The 4,891-nt window shown below is 38.9% G+C and overlaps 1 protein-coding gene across 4 annotated transcripts in view; it reads right to left on the reverse strand.

Moving 5' to 3' along the window:
- The window catches only part of LOC107742561 (PHD finger protein 21A-like), a 28,149-nt gene extending 23,726 nt beyond the window's left edge, over positions 1–4,423 (reverse strand). For all 4 annotated transcript variants that reach the window (XM_016555587.1, XM_016555588.1, XM_016555589.1 and 1 more), the window contains exon 1: positions 4,144–4,423. The gene's annotated coding sequence lies outside the window, so the exon portion shown is untranslated. The remainder of the gene's footprint in view (positions 1–4,143) is intronic.
- Between the last annotated feature and the right edge of the window lie 468 nt (positions 4,424–4,891).

Below are 4,891 nucleotides of genomic sequence, written 5' to 3' on the forward strand. Positions count from 1 at the left end.
ATTTGTGGAGGTTTATTCCTTTTCACTGCGTCTCATATGTTTTTAAATGCAATCTGTGTGATGGGCGATTCAGCTCTTTGTATTAAGCAATGCATAAATACATGATGCTGTTTTGTTCATAATTGTTTATGCAATTTTAAATTATATTTGATTTATATAAGTTAATTTAGAATGCACGTTTTTTTAGAGACAGTTACTTCCTTGCGTTGACAATTTAAATGTGCTGCATTATTGTTGATGATACATTTTTTAACTATATCGCCCAGGCCTAGAAAGAACTACAAATTGCTTCTGTGAAAAATTGTCCCCTAAACAGCATATATCTAAGTAGCTAGTACAATGTCCTGGAACAGCATATTTACCGAGACACATTGCAAACAAGTCCATTGCAGACAAGTCAGTTCACTTGGTGACCATATTGACCCCTTAACAGCTATTTCCAGCTTTTTTACCTTGTATTGGGAAAGACCGAAATCTATTTTTCAAAAACATAATTCAAATCAGGAAAAAAAAAAATCATAAATTGTGCTTATTAAGGTCAACTCACACAAAAGGGTATTTTTCAGACCCTTCCGGGCCAATAACAAGCACATTCTATACTAAACAAACAGCAATTGGCTTATTTAACAGCCACCATGTTGAGAGTCGCAATGCCTCCATCAAAAATTTTAAGGCAGGACTATAGCCAGGCACTATATTTGAACGTTGTGATTTCCCACATTCATACATGTACGAGTGGACTGTCTCTGTCTTATATGTCTTTGGAGTTGTATTCGATGATGTCAGCGCAGATTCACTCCCTGCTTTCTCTAGTTTGCTTAAGCTGTTATTTTTTGTTCTCTGTACTTGTGTCACAGAATCAATCTCTGTCTCTGCCACAGATCATCACTCTCTTCTCATTGGAATGAAAGCAGAGACTACCAGATGGGCACTCCACACACTCAGAGCTTCTCACTCATCTACAGAGTGGCATCCTCTATCTGTAGTTGCACCAGTCACTGTGATGTATCTGCCTCAGGAAAGTATTTAACCAAAGGAATATAAGAAATTTATATTTACAAACCCACAGGAAGCAGATTAACTTTTGCCTATTAAAAACATCAAATCCTGCATTATAATTGCCCACAGCAGAGCAAAAGGGCAATTTTTTGGGACTTCTGTATTCAGTAAGGGCAAACAGCCAAAGTGATCAGAACACTCACACACACACACACACACACTACACCTGCCTGATCAGACTGGCATACCAAACCCTCACCTGTTGGCTCAGTAAACAGGCTGAAGCACAAGTAATTCAGATCTACTCCTTAGAGAAAAGGAACATATGGTACACCCTTTCTCATTCTCTGTCCTAAGCTTGAACTCAAACCTAATCAAATTTAACCAAACTTTTAAGGCATCCACACAAAAGCAATGTTCCGTCACACATGGAATTGCTTAATTACCACTTTATTAACTCATATATGCACAGAAGGCTATGTTTCCTTTCATAAGTTCACATGTTGATATAATCCTTTATGATGATAAAGGTGAACAGACTGCTTTAATTTTTATTCTGGAATACATAAATAATACACGTTAATAGAGTACTGCAGGGATGATGTATTTTTGTAGGCCAAAACCCGGAAACAAGTCAGCATTTTTGTTTAATTCTACGACAAAATACAACACAACAGTAACACCCCTTCGTGATGTTTTAAACCTGATACTTGTCTTGAAAAAGTACAAGGTGGTTGCTAAATGGGACTACAGACAGAGGTTGTTGGGGACATTAAACGCCATCACATCGAACAGATAAACTCATCTATTCATTAGTCCACTTTCACAGCCTCGATGTGTTTATGATCACACTCTTGCAAACTACTCCAACTCAGACTTTCAGTAAAAAAGTTTTTTTTTCTTTACATTGCGATTATTGAAGTCTTGTGACTGTGGTGTAGTTTGTTTATAGCCTATGTTTAGCTACTTCTGCCTTCATTTGTGACGATTATCATGATGAACAAAACGTGTATGACAAACTTTTGTTGGTCACAGAGCTTATTTTCTGCAATAATCCAAAAGCCAGTGGAAAAATCCTATTGGGTGATGCTAACTTCCGGGTTGGCCAACAAAAATACATTATCACGGCAGGACTCTATTAATATAGGGCAGAAATATTAGAATCAAAATGGAGATGGGGCAAAAAGAGGGATGCTAGATTCGCCAAATTGTCATGGGGGGTGAGGTAAACGGCTGCTTAGGTTTAGAAGAACATGCTCTTCCTCAACTTTCATTCAGGACTCCATTTAATGAAGTCTTTGTAACCTTTGGATCACTCCATCGATTAGTCTATCTGTTTATAAGCCAACTCTTCAGAACATCTATTGTCCATGGAGACTGGAGCCAGCAACTTGAGACACTGCAATAATGTTTAAGAACTAACATTTACTTATTAATTACAAATTTAAGGCATAATATTAGCTGAGAAAAAAAAAATCATTCATGTTTGTACTATATTGGACACGGTCACCTTATTGCTGAGAGCATGAACATACAGTATATTTCATGTATATGAATACACCTTGTGAGTATCTATGACATGTTTAATCCTTAAATGGTTTCTGTTTCCTGGGGGAACAGACATTTGAGAGGTTGGGGGAGGGCAGTGAATATGTGGGCCTAATGTCTGAGAAAAATACTGAAAAGGGGGCCCTGAAACCACTCAGGTCAAGTGACTTGGTATAAAAAAAAACTCTGGCAGCCACTCACCATCTTTATGTTAAAGTAACATGATGGCAGCATGCAACGAGACCAGCACTGACCTCGAGGTAAACGCTGATATCTTTTACATGTTATTTACACACTATACAACTGTGTGTATATATATATAACTGTAAAACTAAAAGCATTATCTCAAACAAAAGCATGAAATTATATTATTTGATAATGCATTGTAAATATAACTAAATGAATTAATTGAACATCATAGGGCAAAACGTCAATAAACACAAGCATTTTACTGGCTGAATATGGGTGGAAAAAAAATAATCGCAGAAAAAAGCAGGTGTAGAGAAGAAAAAAATGGCTGTACAGGCAACATAGTTGATAATGGAAGAGCACAGCCACACATGAATAAAACATGACAAAACTGAAAAGAGAAACCCGTGTTCTTTAATAACTTGGCACATGTAGCGATTTCAAGCTAAAAAAAAACATGGTGATCAAAAACAGGGTGTTATTGTGATGAGGAACAACCATACTGTTTGACGGATATACAATACCAGACCTAATAACCAAAACAGTACTAATACAAAAAAAGACACACAATCTTGTGAAACACACTGAGAGAGTGAGACAGGAGCTCTTGACGGCCCGGTCGCCATCTGAAAGCTTGAGAAAGGTCATCATCAGCAGCAGCATTAGCGTTCCAGCGCATCCACACCGGAAACAGCACCATCACTTTATATACTCGCACAATCACACATCAAACTCACTACACAGGGCCTACAACTTTACTCCACCTTATCAGAGAACGGATTTAAGGAGACTTTATTACAGCGAGCTCGCGTTTGTGTTGATAAGACAAGGCGTGGTGCCGAGAACACGAACTGGGAAAAAATCTTTCACGATCACGTCTTGTCGCCCTAGCGGCTCTTAACAATAATAGTAGCTCAACACCGCACAAGCTCAACACATCAAGAGTACAGATACACACACTCACACACACTTTATCATGTTTATTGCTCGAGATCTCGTCCCTTGCTCTTGTGAATGGAAATGTAAGCACAAAGTGCATTTATAATGGCATCCCATGACTGTTTCACGGCATGGTGTGAAAACTACGGCACGCGCTGTATTCACATTTTCATCCATATTAACGCAGTTCTGCTAACCAAGTGTCGTTTATAGGGTGTTTCGGTGCCATTCGAGGCGTTATTGTGTAACGGCTGTAAGTTATAACGTTTCGTTGACTGCAGCCGCACTCTCTCTCCCGCAACTCCCACAATAAAGAGAAATGAACAAAACCCCCCTGCGCTGCCTCTGCGCTTTCACATCCACTCAAATCACCACCAACACAATCTCATAAAGAACGCGAAAAGAGTTCCAAGACACCGCTCCCAAAAGTTCACAAAATGAAGATGAAAAAAGCCGAGGTGCACTTACCCTCGTACACACTCCTCCAGCAGTCAAACCCCGATCTTCATACACTTACACACACACTCGACAGTTATTTAAATATATATCTACAAACAGCCGAGCATTTCACCACTAAAACCCTATTCCGCGGATGAATTTATTCCCTTTAGCCCTTAAGTTTTGAACAGTGTAACAGAAGGAATCTTCGCTTTGTTCATTGATTTTTAACCAAAAATACATAAAAGACAGAAACTGATATACAAAACAAGAACTCTTCTTCCATCCCATTCACCCCCAGCTTGTGCGCTCGGCGTATCAATGCGCGCAGAAGAGAGATAATGGGACAGCAAAACCAGGCCGTATAACGCACGAAATAACTCGTCCAACAGAACCCATTATTCGTCACGTTGGAAATTAATTTAATATTGTAGCAAACCAGGGCGAAATAATTATTGCCGAGCGAAAAAGAACACTTAGGAGAAGAGAACTAGTTTATGTAACGGTGCGGCGAATTTATTTCACTTTGCCTAAGGAACGGTTGTAGTGCGCCCCCCATTGCCTAGGGAAAAGTCCCGGATGTAAACTCAGCGAAACTCATGTTGAGTGAAGTTACCATAATGTGCATCCAGTGTGGGCCAGAGATATTGTTAGGACAACAGAAAATAGATTTGCTCACGTATTCAATAAAATGACGGTACTTTACGGTAGTTTTTTAAAAATGTCTTATCCATGATAGTTTAAGTAAACCTATTATATCGTCGCATAAAGCCGTCAG

Source organism: Sinocyclocheilus rhinocerous, unplaced genomic scaffold, assembly GCF_001515625.1.
Source record: "Sinocyclocheilus rhinocerous isolate Xijiao unplaced genomic scaffold, SAMN03320098_v1.1 scaffold587, whole genome shotgun sequence".
Taxonomy (NCBI): Eukaryota; Metazoa; Chordata; class Actinopteri; order Cypriniformes; family Cyprinidae; genus Sinocyclocheilus; species Sinocyclocheilus rhinocerous.